General features: G+C 37.1%; 1 protein-coding gene across 9 annotated transcripts in view; it reads right to left on the bottom strand.

The window, feature by feature from the left end:
- SEMA5A (semaphorin 5A) overlaps positions 1 to 18927 on the bottom strand; it is a 318800-nt gene that overhangs the window by 234220 nt on the left and 65653 nt on the right. For 8 of the 9 annotated variants that reach the window (XM_032442465.2, XM_015854392.3, XM_015854395.3 and 5 more), the window contains one exon: positions 7719 to 7812. The exons of the other annotated variant lie outside the window; for it this stretch is intronic. The gene's annotated coding sequence lies outside the window, so the exon portion shown is untranslated. The remainder of the gene's footprint in view (positions 1 to 7718; positions 7813 to 18927) is intronic. 9 annotated transcript variants of the gene reach the window in all.

The raw sequence follows: 18927 nt of genomic DNA, 5'->3' as shown, positions 1-18927 counted from the left end.
CAGAAATACATTCTACCTAGTGGAATGCACCTGATAAAGCTGTCAAACAATGAATAAGGATAAATCAAATAAACTCAAGTTACCTGTGGAACATCTCCTGACATTTTTGTTCCAATACACAGAAGCCATTTGGGGGCTTCCTTCAGAACACACACTGCTCTACTCAATGCATTTGTTTCTTAATATATATATATAGACACATATATACACATACACACACACACACACAAAGAGCTATTCTGAGGCTGGAAGTATCCTTCTTCAAAAGTGTGTATTTTTTTTTAACTTCCCTTATATCTCCAAGGTTTTACTTAATTGCTAATAATTACTCTTTTTTAATCATTTGTATTTAAGAGCTTTCTGAATAAAAATAATAATAATAATAAAATAATTTTAAAAAAAAATCCATTCCATAAAGTTATTTCACAAAGTATCAATGCCATGAAAATCCAATTTGTCTGGTGACACCTTCCCCAACGGTTTCTCAGCAGCTGACATTTTCCATCAGTCAAAGACCAAATTGCATAAAGCGTCACTGATGTCTTCATCATATCCAAAATCACTTTAGACTTCTGTAGCTTTGGATACATCATTATTCATTTATCACTTTGGAATCTTATAAGCATACAGTACGTATGCACAGACGGCATACCTTGGAAAACTCAGCCTGTTCCTTTTGAGAAATCTAAGATTCAGAGAGTTATATTGTCAAAAGTCACCTTGAGCTCACAAACAGAAATGTATAGATTACATACTCTCCCCGATTTTCTAAAACTAAAAGCTTTTTCCAGCTTTCCTACACTATTTTATTGCATCTAAGTTTTTCCTAGCACTCTCACAGGTGCCTAAATAGGACATTCCCATCTACCCTATGCTTTATGGCACACAGTACACCCACAGGTGTAAAAAGCTAGTTAGAAAACCTTTGAGAGCTCTCTCCCCACAGCCACAGCTCTCCAGCACACCATCAGGCAAAGCCGGGTGACCTACCATCAGGAACATCCTCAGCTACAGTTGCTCAAGGCCACCATGATCAGCTTCCAAAATCCATAAGGTATAGTCAGGACTCCTCTTTGTGCTCGGTTATGTTCATTAAAACACAGTGCACCTCCTACAACACAGACATTCCACTTTCCACTCTCCCTCTCACCCTCTGTTGCAGACCACCTCCTTCAACCCTCCATACACCACAGAAGCAATGCAACATCCTGCTTCCCCAGGCCAAACCATTCCTGAGCTGGCTGCTGGCTAATCCAGGCTATAATACACACCATCAACCTAATCGCATACAAGCTGTGCCAGAATCCCTCTCAATCCGCAGGGAGGATAGCACATATTTGAGTACACTCCTGTATTTTACCCTGAGCTGCAGACCCACCAACCAATGAAAAAGCATATGTCCCTCAACTTTATGAGCCGCTGCAGATCTCAGCATCTCTCCATTCGGAGCCAGCCAAAACCTTCTTTTTATTGAATATTCACAACAGTGTATTCATGTTTGGTTTTTTTGTTGTTGTTGTTTTTTAAAACCAAAACAAAACAAAACCAAAGAAAATGCTCAAATATTATCTTTCTTGTATTTGTTTTTATTTCTTTCCTCAGAATTGCGGGGGTATTAAGTATGCTTTGTTATTTCCTACCACTTCTCCTGCTCTTCTGTAATCCTGTTGTTTTATTTCTTCTCCCTTTTTTACCAGCCCTCTGCTTTGATGATGTTTGCATATTACTTTACAAAGACATAATGTTAAAATTACTTACAGAACAAAAGTTCCTGCATAAAGCTTTAGAAGGAATAGCAAGTCAAAGAAAATAAGTGTGAAAACAAGCAAAAAACTTGCAAATAGCCTGCCAACAATACAAGGAAACTCAAAAGTGCAATAAAATATCTAAGGAATAATGTCCAGCTATCACCTGCCTTCAGGCTGTAGGTGTGATGTTAAAGAATGAGTAAGACAGAGTAGAAAAGTGCCAGTTTACATAGTGATGTAACAAGACACAAGGATCATAAATATGCCCCCTCTGTGCTATGAGAATGGTCTATGGAATTGAATTGTTGGAACTCAAAATAAAGAGTCCAGAAAGAAAATGTCAGGGATGCAGGGTCTCTCCACCAGGAGTCTTGTGTAATAATGAAATGCAAAGTTTGACCTAGAAAGGGACTGAGAAGAAAACAGACTGGACACAACAGAGAAAACAAAGAAACTTGCTGATATTGTGTGTATTTGGACAGGGGAAAAAATTAGAAATTTAAATCAGTGCTATGAGATGCATAACTCAAAGACAGACATGATTTGAATGACATTCAAGTTCTCAAGGAGTAATAACAGAAGTTATCTAGTATGGTGCACTTGTTATTCTATACCTGAGCATGCTTCACCATTGAGAAAGAATGGGATTTGCATACTACATACAGCATTTGAAAGCAAAAATTTCCCTACATCCTTTTACCAGGCCAACTCTCTCCTCCATTACATACCACTTCTGCACTATGAGATAGTCACAGAATGACCTCATGAAGACTCTGTATTGCTGAAGTGATACACACCTTGATACATTATGTTTCTTAAATTCTTAAGATAAGACGTCATTTTATCATGTACTTGTTCAGTTACTGCAACCATATAAAACTCTACAACTAACAAATACAATTTTAGATAAACACATCTTTTCTGCACGGAAAATCCCGTGTGGACTTCTGAGTCCTTTTTTCTTTAAAGGTACAAACTTATGTTTACACTGTAACAAATACATCATACAATAAGATATGAAAGCAAATTGAAACACAGTTCTCACTGTTCAAAAATCTTTGCATACCTTCAGTGCTCCATAAATAACTCAAGCAGAGGTCACTTCAGCAGTTTAATCATGAGTCATACTGACACAATATAGAGTTTGTACAAACTATGCTGTGTTATCTAGTCCACTGATAAACATGGTTTTCAATTTCCAGGGCTGTCAATCTTGCATGTTTTCCAGCAGTCGATTCCACCATATTTTAGAAAAATGCAACCTGAAGGTGAGTGAAAAGTAATTCCAGCCACTTTCAATGATGTCATGCAGAAGGACTTCCAGAGCTAACAGAGAGTACACACTGTGTTAATGCACACATTGCAAGTGTAAAAACAAATAAATAAATAAATAAAAATCATATTCACATGCAGTAAAATAATATAACAGCAACCACAAACAAAAGAAAACCACGCCAAATCTGTATCAACAGAGATGGCTCAAAGGGTCTCAAAACAGTACCCTTTTCTACAAATTCTCTTGATATTTTCGACAACCAAGACAAGGAAAAATAGTCCATGATCCTCCTTCACCTTCTACACAGAGAGCATGGCATAGTTCATCAGTTCACAACACAAAAACCTTCACAGCTTGGTAGAGCGCAATTATGTAACATATCAGGCACAGAGCTTCTGAAAGAGAATGAAGCTCCTTCATTCTACCTAGAAATTTCTGTTGCTGTTTTGAAACAATGGAGATTACTTGTAACATAAGTAATATCCAACAACTACAACCACAAACAAGCTTTTCACTTTCATGCTTCATTTGTTGCAACGCCCCAAGCATGGTCACAAAGGGAAACCTCCCATTACCACACACACAGCACCACAAGGAACATACAGGAAGAGGTAGAAGGGACATGAGGAAAGACTTTCCCATACCTGGATGAGCTCAAAGAATGAGGTGATTTAAGAACCATCTGAGTTAAGTAATACTTTTAATTGGTAATGGCCTACACTATATTCCTCCTCCTTTTTTCTCTTGTAACTGTTTTTTATTCTTTGATTCCCATCCATTTGACCAAAATCACACCTCTGTATCCCCTTTTTCAGTACAGGAAAACATTCTTTCCTACAGACTCAGCAAATGTTGGTATGATCTTTGTCCTTCGAAATTTTGGCTACATTTCCTAGAATTCCCAGAAGCCTCCATTTCATCACCTATGTTCTTTTTTTAATCTGCTAGTATTTTAGTCAAATAATTCTTTACCAGGAGTCTCCATGCTCTTTAGAATAACAAAAATAAAATAAAAAATAAAAATTAACAATAACAAAAAGAAAAAACCTGTTTTCCCTTCCCATGTGTTTTAATTTCACTTTTATTTCAAGTATCCTCAGAAAACATCCTGGAGGAAATACAGATGTTGATGTAGCAAACTTCTCTTTACTACTGGCATGGATCCACACACCTTTCGTCCCAAAGCCACTGACTGAAAAGAGAGAGTTAATTTATTTAATTCGTAGCAGCTGCTTCCTTCTAAGACCCTAAAATCCAGTTTTGTTATTTTTTAATAAATTTCTTCAGCACTTTCTCATACTTATCTCTCCTCATTTAATTCCTTCAATTAAACCTAATCATTATCCAGTAGATCTTCTCCCTTGACCTTCTCTCATTACTCTAACACTTTTACCCTTGCCTCACTGACTGTTGTAATAGAACTCCGACATTTTGTCTCTTGTATTAACTTGTATCTCTGAGTTCAGCACTCTTCTCACTCTTTATACCCTCTCTATTCTTTCCCATTTCATCTTACTCATCTCTCCCCTCAAAGTCCCCTGTCTCTACACAGAAGCAAGTTCCACTAGTGCTTATATAGCAAGATAAGGTTTTGTTGTTTTTTTTACTAACACTCTCTCTGACAAGCAGTAAAGGCTGTAAAGGGAATGAAGTCAGAAAAGTATGATTTTGGACTAGACTCTGAACCCTCAATGAAACATCCTGAACATGCTAATTGGATGATAATTTATCAAGTGCCAAAATAAGCATTCATTTTACAGTGAGGAAAAGTCTCTACGTTCAGCATAAGACCACAAATTATATAACAGCTCAATATTTTTAAAAGTAGTTCTACCAAGAGAGTTCTATTCTGGGACTGCACTCTGCAACCTTACTATTTATGAACGAGTGTATCAAAATTGTCACAGTAGACCAGACTGGATGTTTAGCCCACAAGGAATGACCATACTCATTCAGACTACACATCCTGTCTGACCCACTAGCTTGCCTCCAGAAGCAGCCAAGGGCAACAGTGAAAAACAGAGCAATTATGCAGAAATATGCTCCTCTGCCCCCAAAACACGTACCACACAGCTTTCTACAATTTTCAAATGATTAACTACCTGACCTAGAGCTAGCACCTTTTCATAAGGTTTTTTTCCTCCCTTTTCCAACTTTGTTCAGCAGTTCATTATGCCCATACATTACGTACAGCTTCCTGTAGCAAGGAACTCTAGAAGTAATCTACACACTGTGTGCGCAAAGGAAAACTTCTTCCCTTGCTTTGAAAGCTCTCCTTGCCTTTTTCAGCTGATAACTCTTTTGATACAAAAATAAGCAAGCAAGGAGTCTTCATTTCCCACTCCGCACAACTTACAGCTCTTACAGTTTTATAGATATGAACCATTATTACCATCTGGCCAAAATCTCTCCTCACACTGAGAAGCTCTCACCTAGTCTCCCAGTTGTTCTTACACAGAAGCTGTCCCATACTTCTGTCATCTTGTTACCCCCTCTTCATTCCTTATGTCCTTTTTTCCTGAATCCTCTCCTATCTTACTCCCCATTTCAAGATGTGAAACTAAAATGGTACACTGTATTTCAGAGCTAAACACACCATAAATTTAGAATGGCCAGATGATATTTTGGTCGCTAGCCTTTTAGAGCTACTTCTGACAAGTTTTCTTTGTGACTGTGATTTTTTCATTAAAATGCTGTTTCTAATCACAAGATCTCACCCTTGATATTCAAGAGTCAGCTCAAAACATTTTACCATTACTGATCTGAATTAAATCTGCCATTTTAATGGCCACTTAATTCTATAAGTTCCTCCTGTAGTTTTTCATTCTACTCCCTTTTTACCTTCTTTTGTCTTGAATAACGCAACATCTGAAACAAATCTCATCATCATCCTTCAACTTTTGTTGAAGCCACTCAGGAATGTAACAATCCTCCCCGGCACCCACAGAGATTTCTTTGGAAATTCACTGGTGATTTCCAGCTCCTGTGAGAATTAACCACATTTTGTCCTGGTGTCTTGATTCCAATCATTTAACCAATTATTTACAAAGTTGCCAGCCCTACCCTCTAACCTGTGCCTGTCTTATTCCTTCGAAGATTTATAGTAAGGACTTTGAATGACTTCCCAAAATGTAAGTAAAACAATAAACAGCATACTTTTTCATCTTTTTCATCTGCATTCTTATTAAGTCCTCCAAAAGACCACAGCATTTTAGCAAGGCAATCACAAAAACAATGGTTGAAAAGGATCTCTGGAAGTCATCCAGCTCAACATGCTACTAGAATTCACAGTAGATCAGGAAAGCTATGGCTTTGTCCAGCTGACACTTGAAAATCTCCATGAGGAGTGACCCAACACCCACCCGATGTAGCTCCTAGAGAAATGGATTTCCTCAAACTGTCCAATCAGAATGTTCTAATCTGTAACCTAAGCATAGTAACTGTCCTCCTCCTGCTACATTAGTTTTCTACTACCAAGAACATTAGTTCCATCATCTTTGTAGGCACCCTCCTTTCAAGTAGCTGAAGGCTAATATTAGCCTGTCTCTTCATCACGCTCCTGTTCACAGAAATCAATGCTTTCCATGCATCTTTATCGTATCTATCCAGTGTTCTTCCTAACACATTCACTAATCCATTACCTAAATTAACCCCCTGAGTTTAAACAAGAGACTTACCAGTTTAGAGGTTCCTAGATTCCAAATGAATGCTTTCTAAAATGTGACATCAAATTACTCATCTTCACATCCTCAGCCACCAAGACACTTTAAAGCTAGAGGCTGCACATCACACTCTGTAGCTGGTCTATTTCACTTTTCAGTTCCTTAAAAACTTGGCAAGTTACATGGGAACATGCAATTGTTTCCACCTCTCCTACAAATGCTTTCAGTTGAGAGCAGCAGCCTCATAAGCATCCCGTAAGAAGAGTTTCAAAACAGGAAGCATCCCACACATTTCAGTGGAGAGCGCATGCATACACACAATAATTATGCAGTTTTCTGACGAGGCTTTTTAATGTAGCATTCATTTTCTGCTGCCCCTAAGTGTAGGACCCACAAACTCTTAACTGGCTTCCTTCTACTAGATTATTTAAAGACAGGGGGAAAAAAAGCACTTATTCAATGTTTATCTTCATAGAGCAGTTTTTGTTTTGTTCAGTTCCTGTTCTTTTGGTTCAACTTCTTTTCCACTTTTTTCTCCTATTTTCCTCCTTAGAATACAGCCTTAGCTTTAATAAAGATGTCCTCTTGCTTTTAATAGTTTCCTCTACCTTGTCATTTAACTATACAGGCTCTTTTTTCTGTAGTCCTTTTTAAACCAATGGTAAACATTTGTGTGTAGCCTCCAAAATCGTACCTTGAAATAGTCTTTGCCACCTACGAATGCTTTAGTCTTACACTTACTCTTTCATTTTTTCTTTAAATAAACATTCTCATTTTCAGCTTCTCTTTTCAAAGATGAGAATAATTGAATGACGGAAGAGAATGAAGGAGAACTACAGATTCTGTTTGTCTTGAATTCCTCCCATTTCTATTTTTCCTACTTCCTTTCTTAGTTTAGATGTACACAAAGGTAGAATACTTGTAATTATCTATAAAGCTGTCTCTCAGCTATTTCCCAGATAGCAACTCATAATCTAATTTCTCCATGACATCAGCATCTACCCACTGAAACAAATGCAGTCGCTCACCTACCTTTCAGTCACCATCCCTCTGCAGTCATCTACCGTCTCTATTTTGTCTTTGTGCAGAGCCTAGCAGAGGGGTCCTTGGTCTATTTCATAGACTCCTAGGAGATGATTAAAAAAAAAAAAAAAAAAAAAAAGAAATATTAAGTATTGAAGAGACAGTTCATCAGCAATTCTCAGACATTTAAAGCAGTAGTAAAACACCTGCCTTTCAAGACAAAAGATTAGAAATATGAAGCACTGAACTGCATGGTGGTGAATCAAATAATTAGTCAGGGAAAAGGAATTATTTTAACTAACCAGCAGCTTAGCTAATTCTAAGAATCAGAAAAGAAGAATACTTGTCTAAGAATTAACAAAACCTTTAAGACATGAATTTGAGAAAATTTGTTGTTTTAAAAATCTTCCTTAGTGCTTTCAGTGCTGATAAAAATGCCTTGAATGTGGGCTGAAATCTGGACCTAAGTGAAACTCATGAAAAAATCTAGGTGGAGAAAACTTAAGTGTTTTTTTCACGTTTCCATAAACTAGAAGGTTCAGAAGAAAAACAGAGTTATTGTCTTACATCTCAAAACAATGCAAAATACACATCAAAGAAGTGATCACAGTGCATCTCTCTCTGTTAATCCACCATAAACATAAAGATAATACATTTCTAAAAAAAGGTCTTCTTTCTTAACTGGAAGAAAAAATGCTTCTGATGATAAACAAACTGTTACCTTCATTAGACAAGCAAGACAGGAATCACAGAGCAGTTTTTCACTCTCAACACCTCAACAAAAAGGTACTTCAGAAGTTAGATACAGTAACAGGCCATGTAATTTAAGCATTCATTGTTTTGCCTGAACGTGTACAGAACAAATACACCAGCAGAAGTTCACTCCTTAACCTAACCAAAGAACTGAGGCAAGGAGTTGTCATTGTTCTGCTGTCTACTCGTTTATATAAAGAAACTAGACTTGATGATTGAAGTGCTTGCAATTCTTTTCCCCCTACTTTTCTAGCCTATTAAAGTCTCAAGAAGCTTGCTGAATGCACATGCCATACAGCCTAAGAAGCATTATATAATGAGGAAATACTACATGTGCAGGATGATCCAGACTCATGGTCACAATTACCCAAATTTCTCACCAACACCCTGCTCCAGATCACCACGAACTTGAAGTTTTCATTATTTACATATTTTCTTCTAAATTAAGAGTATGTATCATATGCACATGCACAGAAACCTCTCCATGAGTTTCTGTGACCTTAAACTTTGCTATAGAAGCCACCAACAAGAAATTCAGATACTGTGTCCTTGGTATAGGGAGCAAATGAACTGATGGAAGGTCATTTTGAATTTCAAAGTCCAAGGTGGCAGGCAAAACTTGCAAATCTGAGAAGACACTGCATCACCATTTTCTTTGCCACCCACTTTTCTGAAAGACAAGGACAAATTTAAATCTTGGAAGGGGACCAAGTTCTACTCTCTATATTGCTGTGTACCAGAGAATGCTCTAACACTTCAGCCCGGCTACCTGCCATCCATGCACACTGATGACAAAGTGCTCAAAGACATTCAGCCTGTCAAGTAATTAATTATAACAGTTACCATACAGTAAGCTGTACAGACAACTACAAGCATCACATCTCTAAGATGCAATGTGCTCATGATTTATGCATGCACTGGCTACACCAGAATGAGAAGCTGAATTATTACACTTTGAAACATTACAAAGAAGGCTGTATACCTCAATTTTTCTAAACAAACCTGACAGTAGTAGAGCTTTCTATATACACTTAAACCTATCACTGTCTCCCTCCAACTCATTTCATGATTTATATTTCTACATAAAAATCTCAGATTTTATTTTAGCAAAATAAAATCTTTAGCAATAGCATTCTTATCTTAAGAATTACTTAAACAAAACTGGAAAGTAGAATTCATCTCAGTGAATTAGGGAAAACATGCACATGGAGAACAAAACCAGTGAAGTCTGAATTTCTACAGCTTCATGTCTTGTTTCCTTAAACTGTGTTAAAATGGGAACCGTGTTGGTATTTCTGGAGCAGCACTCTCACTGTGCAAGGTTTGATACATGCTGTGGGTAGGGTAACACCAGCAATTAACTAAAGTTAGTACCCAAGTAAGTTCTAATTTAGCCTGAGCAGTGGCCTATACCAAACCAATCCCTGACAGAAGTAGTAAATGAAGTCAAAACTAGAAGACCAATCAGAAAAGAAAACAAACAAACAAACAAACAAAAAACAAAAAAAAAAACAAAACAAAAAAACACTACAACAATTCATTTATTTGGGTGCATATATGAATGTTTTACATTACTTTAACGTCATTTGTTAAAGATAGACCAAGGTCACGATGCTCTCTGCCTCCCCCCTTATCCTTTCAGAAAGACTTTTGAAACTTCTAGGGAGAGGGTTTGTTTCCTCCCCCTTCAGCACTCATGCACATTAAAAGTAAACCTTTAGTTCTGCTTAAAATATTACTAAACAAATAAAACCTTTTGCTATTTTTGCTCTACCCCTTCTCCAAAATGTGCCTGCATTATGCAGATAGATTCCACTTCCAGGACAGAATGGTTAGAACATCTGCTAAATAAAACCCTATGCTCCTTCTACAAAATCTAACAATTCTCCTTAAAATGTGGGCCAGATAATATTACCACTTATCTCTCCCTTTTCATACTGAAAAGGTCCTCAGATAAAGAAAGATCTCATTAAATCAGCTTATTTACTGGACTGAAGAACTGGCATGGAAAGATGGCAATTATTAAGCTGAAGTCTACGCATAAGGAGGATGAAATAAATGGCAATATCCTTTTTCTGGCGCTGCATTTTGTTTAAAAGTCTTTCAATTCACAATATTCTTTTGAACAAAATAAGGACAAAACAAATATAGGAATTTTAGTAGGAAAAAATATAAACCAAAAATGAATGAAACTCAGTTGTTTTCCACAGAAGCAGATGTTTGAAACTGCACAGATGCAATCCACACAAACACACCCCAAGGGTGTAGACATCCATGGTCACACATTCCAGTGCATGAAATGAAGTGCTCCTCTTTAATGCACAGGGCTGTGAAATGTTCAGGTCTGCACAGAAATTATTCTGGTTCAACAGAAATCATATCTGGGCAAAGCAGGAGTACCACCAGTACTTAATAAAGCTTTACAGAGCTTTTGGCTTGCTGGAACAAAAGCTCCAAGTCATTAAGAAACATGAATGCCCACACACGTGCATACACTCTCACGCATGAATCACATAAGCAACAGATCTGACTCATCCATAATTTGTCAGGCTTAACGTGCACACATAGAAAATCCAGCATCATCAGAACATGAGACTTTCACAGCCCACACAGAGATCATCTCTGGGGAAAAGGAGAAAAAAAGGGATCCCATAAAGCAGAATTACTGGATGCTGTAACTCACATCAAGACTCAAATAAAAGCCCTGGTCATATCCTGCACACTGATATGCACACTCCTGGTCACTATATCTCTTATCCAGTTTTTTTCAAAAGAAAAGATCTTAACAAAAATAATTAGTTTCATAAGTTATCCACAGCTTTAACTCCACTTAAAGGAGATCTTTATTCTCTACCAGGACAAAATAAGAAACAATGAAGAGACTGGAGAGCCATGACAGGAAATCTACTGTTGACAGGGAAAACATTGATCAGAATACATGAAGTGACCAGTAAGCCACAATTCTCTGGCTGAAAGTTATAAAATGGAACGACACATTTATTTGGCTTTTCAGGGATTTGACTAATAACAGTCCTTCAAAATATGCTGAACTTACCCTACTTTCACTCTTAAATTCCACCTAGGTCAAAGTGACAAGACACGTTAGTGCAAATCTAACCTTTTAACAAACCACTACAAATTTATAGCCCAGTAATGAGTGCTTAGTTCTTGCCAAAAACCACCAAGATTCCCAAAATAGTTATTTTTAAAGTATAATGCAATATTAAGAATGTTGTCAAAACAAAAAGAATTACATACTTTAAAGTAGCGGAGATGGATAAAAACAATAACAAAGAAGAAATTATTGCTTCCATTGAAGCATTGTTCATGAAGACATTGAAAAAGGGGAGAAAAGATGGCCTTTATCCAACTTTGTGCAAATTACACAACTGAGTATTTTTATTTCTAATATATGAGCTTTGATGCAACACTGGCCTCCTTGACACTGAGAGCAAAACATTCTATGCAAATACTTGCTCTTGCAGAGTGAAACCATTCTCATAGTTTCTTTTCAAGCCTTTGACATACAGGACATGTCAAATGTTCTTTTGACACTAGCATTTGCCTAGAAAACCCACAGATGGATTCCTGAATCTGGAACTAATTGGAATGATAACCCAGACAGCACTTTCTAGTACTGGGATACCAACAACAGTAACATCTTTTCAGCCAAACAGAGTTAACACTAATAGCAGAAGAAACTGAGAGTTACCTGACCAGTGAAACTCACTGTAGTAATGAAAGTCAATGACCAAAATTGTTAAGCCCTTGAAGAGCATCGTGGTCGAGCTCTGAGTGGGATGTAGGGTTGTTTTATGAGACTTAGATATATGTAGTGTATATACATAAAATGTTGTAAGAAGGAAACTGTGCAACAATCTTCTTGAGAAAACTCATTCCTTCCTTAAAACCCATTACTGTACTGCTCCTACTTCTACTATTTGTACCTGCAAGAAAATAGCTTCAACTTTACTGCACCCACACTCATAAAAGAGAAACAGCCCATGGAATGGGCCTGTTTTAGATGGTAGCCTGACCAGTAGGTGACAGTCCAGTCCATGGCAAAACGCTGGGGCTGGATGAACTCTGAAGTGCCTCCAATCCAAGTCATGCTATGGTTCTCTGAAACTGGTTTTTAAATAAATAAATAAGAAGTTCACAACCCTCAGGAAAACATATACCTACTTTTGATTTGCTATTTTGAACAACATTTTCTGTACTGCTGGATACCAGCTGGTATATTTCTTGTAGCATACTTAATTCAGAGACATCTACTTGCTAGTGGATCAAGAACGAAGATTGGGCTTGTGAGACCCAGATTTTATTCCTGGCAAAGCAACTAAATTGTAGTGCAGCCTTGAAAGCTTTATTCTGCCCCTGCTTTATTATTCCAAAATACAAAGATGATTTTTAGTATATTCTGGTTTCTTCAAATAAAACACAAGCTTTTACATATTTAAGCAAACCATACTGTGAAAACTGTAGCTGCCATTAAAACTGAACTCCTGAGTACAGTGACAAGTGCAGAAGAGCTCTGTAGCTTCATTCCCCTGGTCTAAGCCCAGCTGCCTTCTGGAGAAGCAGGACTGAACAGATTCATGTAGGTAATGCAGATGCCAAATAATAATGAGAACGCTAATCCTGAACATAGAAGATGCTGATAATGCTGATTGCCTAACACAGAAAGTATCACACTCTCTATTGCCTTCAGCATGCACTGCTACAGATTAATACATATATATATATATATATATATATATATATATATATATATATATATATATATGTATGTGGTCTAGGAAAAACCAAGATGATAGTCTGAAGAAGAAAATAACTCAGTGCATATAGCTGGAGGTTATGAAGAAAGCATCTGCTAATATGCAGCAGGCTCCTATAATTGTGCAGCTGAAGTAATAATACCCCAACAAAATACCATTAAAATGTGCAGTGTTTAACAACTCTGCCAATTTTCATGCATGTCAGTTTATTCCACAAGCTGGCTTATCCACTTTTAAGTGCTCCAAAATGATTTAAAGAAATTATATCCAATACATTTTAAAGGTAGGAGACCATACTAAATCCTGGTTAAGTCGATTAATTTTAATAGTGACATAACAGGGGGAGAAAATGGATTCACAGTCTGCGTTTCCCAGAGAGAGTTCTTGAAATACTACCTAGAATTTGTTCTTTCGTGAACATATCAACAAGCTTCAGATAATTTTGGTTCCAGACCTAAATGTGGGGTCATTTATGATATAAAAATAAGCAATAGAGGTCACATATTTTTAATTTACAATGTTTTTCTATTCTGCCTCTTTTTTTTTTTTTGGCTTAGGTTGTTCTCCTTTAGCGAAAGATGCTCTCTCTTCCATCAGCTCAGCATGCACGAGACAAAGACTAAACTTAACATCTATCATCAGAGCCAGAAAACACAGCACAGTCCATCTGCTACCATAAATCTCAGAGACGCTCCCTCCTTTCTCCAGCAAGCTTCCTAGCTTGTCTACTCTCTCTGCAGCAAGAAGTTAGTATGCTGTGGTTTTCTTCTTTTTTTATTTCCTCCTCTAGGTGGCTATATCAAGAATATGGTGGTTGTGATCTGGAGGTATTCCAAGACTTCTCTGAAATATTCTTCCCCAAGGCCAAATGTTTTCTCCATCAGCCGTGAAGGCACTGAGTACTTTGGCATTCTTCTCTTAGCCTGTCCCTCCCTCTGCCACCCAACACGCATGCACACTCCCATCTCCCTGGCAGCTTGCAGTGCTGAAGCAATTACAAATGCCTCAGGCAAAGCAAAGACACAGAGGTAAACACTTTAGTCCTGGGCATCATCCCAGCGAAGACACACACTAATTTTCAGGCTCCTCCTCAAAAGATTATTTTTTTGTGTGTTTAGTGCTAACAAAGTTAAGAAAGATGGAACATTTAATGTACAAGTAGGAACACTATCAAGAATTTCATTACAACACCTGTTTTTTTAGAAGAAGATATTAAAAGCAAATATCTAATATAGTCTGCAGTCTCTTAAGCATAAAACAGTAACTGACCCCAGATTTACTCCAATTTGTGCCCCCAAAATCTGTCCATTCACAGCCCTTTGCTGCCTTCTGCCCAGTACCTTCACTCTTTGCAGAACATGATATGTTACCTTCACTTTTGGGTTTGGTTTTGGGGTTCTTTTTTGGAAGGTTAAGCCACTCAACCAGAGCAGCACGGCAAATGCAGAATCCATTATGTCCTCCTACAACATGGTGATCTAAGGCAGCAAAAAACAAATACCTGGATGTGATTGTGCTTCCTTACTTCAAATCTGCTTCAGATACCTGTTGACAGTAAGAATTCAACATAACAGAGCACAAGATGTTTTGATAGCTAGAACTGGGGATGATCTAGGGTTTTCACACTCAAAAGGTGCTAAGAGTTTACACAGAAGTGTACACAGAATCCTGGAAGATGCTTATTTAAACACAAAGTTAAGTTTATCTGCTATTGCTGCTATCACTCTCTCTGCCAACTCACCAAGCAACACTTACCATTTAAATGTTAATTTATAAATTAATAGTAAAAAAAAAATAAAAAATAAAAATCAGTAATTGCTAACTCCTCAACGAACAGACAACTTCTATTACAGATGCACTTAGGAGCATTCAACAATGTAAACTGCGACAAAGATGATCTTGCTTGGAAGGACAGATGGCAAGATGTACGTCCTGTCTGTAAGCAGTAGTCAGATTCCACAGTTCCTAATCACTTGCAGCTATACAAGAAGACAAAGTTGTTAGATTCAGAACAACTGCACTAAAGCAACTTCTTCAACTTTTCCAAGAACAAGTGCAGAAAATAAACAGCACAAACAAAGAGAGGGAGAGAGAAAAAAAAAAAAAAAACAAAAAACTGCGGATATGAAAATCCGCAGGGCCAATGCTCCCTTCACAGTTATGCATAAGTCTGCTGGAAAAGCTAGCATGTTCCAAAACCCCCTTGATCCTTCAAAGGCAGAAGAACTTGGAACAATGCAATAAAGAGAAAAGAAACATACACCACAGATAAATCAGTGAGATAATTATGCTTCATCTAAGAATGACGTTCAGAACTTACCACTGACTGAATACATGCATCAAGCATACAAAAGCAGGTGCCCACACTGCATTTGTCAGTGCTTTTACCCATTCCACATCACCCAAAACAAATGAATTTGGCTCACAAATGCATTGTGCTGGAGGCAGTATTGATACATAGTGACTACAAATGAAAATTAGACCACACAGAAGGGTATATTAAATTATTTCAGAAGAAAAACAATGTTAAAGTGGGACTTAAACAGAATATCATTAAAGCAATAAGGTAAAAAAGTTGCACACCATTTTAAAAATCATTGTAGTACTTTACATTCATCTCAGATGAGAATTAACAAACATGAAAATATCAGGAAGTGGGAAAGCAGGTTTAAACTCCCAGTCCACTTGGAATTTCTGCTTTACCTGTGCTGTGCACTAAATGTGCATAGAAATATTGCTTGTAGCTACAAAACAAATGCAGCTGCATTTTAAGAAGACGCTGAGGGTTTTTTCTCAATTTTTTTCTCCCTCCCCCACCACGTTCTTCTTACTTTGATCCTATTAGGAGAAAGGTTTCATAACAAAGCCCTCATCTTCACAAAAACAAGAAACATCTGACACATCATTCATTTGGAGGGAGTGGATTATACGTAAAATGTTTCAGATATTTGACAATTTAGACAACAAGGGATAGATTTCATAGCTGCCTTAAGACCATCCCCTAAGGGTGCATTCTTATTCTCTCATCCAGAAACCTGATTAGCTGCATGACATTAAGTTATGCAGTCCCTTTAAATTTACCTGTTAACAAATTGTTCTTGCCACAGCACAGAGCTATGTCTGTCCCTTTATTGTTGATGGCACCTCTACCTCCTTGGAATGAGGACCTACACACCTCATTTGCCATCATGGCAACACATAGTCAGTCACAGTCCAGAAGCATTCATCATATTGCTCATCCTGCATGTCTCTCAGCATATTTCTGATGGAATTTATGTTGAATACACTGATTAAAAAGAATTCTTACTCACGCTTCCCCTTGCTTTAAACAGGGTGACAGATTTAACCAAAGGGGAAAAGCTGCTTGTCAGTATGCAAGTGTCTCACTGAGAACCTCAGCATTCTATCAGGGCACTCAACAGTGTTTTCAATGAAAACTGTAGGAACACCTTCACTTTGCTCTGTCTTGATTTGAAACTATGCACTTGTCTGAACTAGCTTCGGAATTGTACTGTGCTGTTAATAGAAAAATCTTCCCTTCTCAAAAAGACAACATCAACATTTATATTGGCATATGTCCTCTTTTTCCCCTCCTTCATGTTCTCTTTCTTTTTTATGCTCTATTCCTTTCACAAGGATGGAAAGAAAACCAAAACTACTTCATCTGTTACTGTTAGCTTGTGTCACCAATCAAAATTAAGCCAAAACATAAATAAATAAATAAATAAATAAATAACAACAACAAAAACATAAAGATGCTTTTTGCCTTTGTCTGTATTCAGTATCTACACATTTATAGGCACAGTAATCTTTGGATGGTTTCTTTCATCAAGATTCAAGACAACATCTGCAGGTGTATTAAATCTAAAAAATTTATCTCTCAGAGACCAAACACACCCCTAAGTCACTCAAAATCATGCTCTGAATACATAAAAGTGTTATTTATACAGCTTCAACCTCTGATACAATGTCTCCTCATTCCCTGCAATATCCTCATAAGGACACAGTTTTGCATATCACTACTGGGAAATACTGGGAGAGCATGAAAAACTTCTCAGTTCCCTTGTTGGAATCTCTTTTCCCCTAGAAGTGCAATAGATCTCATTCATTCTGCTTAAGGTCTCAAAGTAGGTAGAGCAAAGAGTTGATCAGGAAGCTCCTGTGCCTTGGGAAACCCAGCTGGAATGTCCTATGGCACACAAAACAAACAGAGCAGGCAAAAGAAATGAGCAATCTTTATTTTTACTTTATTGTGCAATGATATTTACTTGCTATGATGGGCTGGCGATATGTCTCAGAATTGTTAGAATGGAGTTCATAGTCACAAAGCACTAAGCAGAGGCTACATTGTAGTAGCTTTGAAATAACTTCTCAAATCTACTAAATGCTCTGCCATCTCAGAATAAAAACTATTAACAATATAAGACTGAAATAAACACTTCTTGATATGCTGGAATTAGGTCTACAGGCTACCTTACATTTTCACAGAGTGCAAGAGTCAACTGCTTTTGTACTGAGTAGTTAAGAAAATACCTCAATTTAATACATAAGTATCGCATAGCCTTCAAACACAGAAGTAGATACCGTCTGAGAAGCAGGCATTAAGGCAGAGGAGAAAATGCCAGTTCATTACCTAACAATTATTTAGTTAATGAATTCCAAATCATGAACTAAAGAAAATAAAAACTAATGCTGAAGTGAAAAGAGTAAAATAGGTCAAGTGGGAGGTTGACAAAGAGTACAGAGTACTTTACTCTTCTTTGCACATCTGTACATGCATACAATTGACAGTAGTGCTGTTTGCCATTTCCTGCTGTCCCAATCCATGCCTCATTCCTGTATTTTGGGAAGTATCCTTGTAACATAAGAGCCATTAACACACAACTGGTAACTTAAATATTTGATGGGTAAGTCATACTCACCACGGGTTGCCTATTTTTTTTCTTAGAATAAAATATTATTTTATAAGATTCCTAACAAAAATATCACAGGGATTTAAGACATTTTTTATTATTTTTTAGAGGGTTAGATTTACTTAGTTTGTAAATTCAATGGGCTATCTCAGTAAAAGCTCGACTTACAGTAAAAAGTGAAAGCTAAAAAAGGACAGTTGCAGTCACTGCAGTCTTTTCTTCACAGACCAGAATCCTACTGAGTGACGATATTAGAAATGTCAAAATATGCATTTTGACAGCAGTACGGCAAAACGAATGAGCTTACTTTCCAAGCACCTCATCTGAGTAAGATGCAAAGTCTACTAAAAAAATTAATAGTGCTCAACAGCACCTCTGATTCTGATTCTGATTCCCCAAAGTGCATAGGTGAAATCTAGTAGACAAATTCATAATAAACCTACATTAGTTGTCTACCTTGCATAACCAACTGTGCAAGACTTGGTCATTAACCTTTTTTCTGCCCTAAAGATTACATCAGAGCTTAATTAACATTCTTTTTGATTGTCTTTGTCTGATAAAGTTTTAAAGAAAAGATGGATGAAGTCAGAAAAACAGCACAACAATCTGTCCATTTTTAGAATGCATTTTACAGATACTGCCTCAGAAGAATGACCAACTTCATTTGCACCAGAAAAACCAAGGGGAGACATTCATTTTCTTTCAGTTTATTTTTTACAGACATTATTTCTGACGTGTAGTCCACTTCCTTAGAGGGAAAAAGTAAAAATAAAA

The sequence above is a fragment of the Coturnix japonica genome, chromosome 2 (assembly GCF_054131305.1).
Source record: "Coturnix japonica strain WE chromosome 2, WE-NBRP24, whole genome shotgun sequence".
Classification (NCBI taxonomy): Eukaryota; Metazoa; Chordata; class Aves; order Galliformes; family Phasianidae; genus Coturnix; species Coturnix japonica.
Note: the sequence above shows the minus strand (reverse complement) of the source record. Positions and strands in the feature narration are given on the sequence as shown.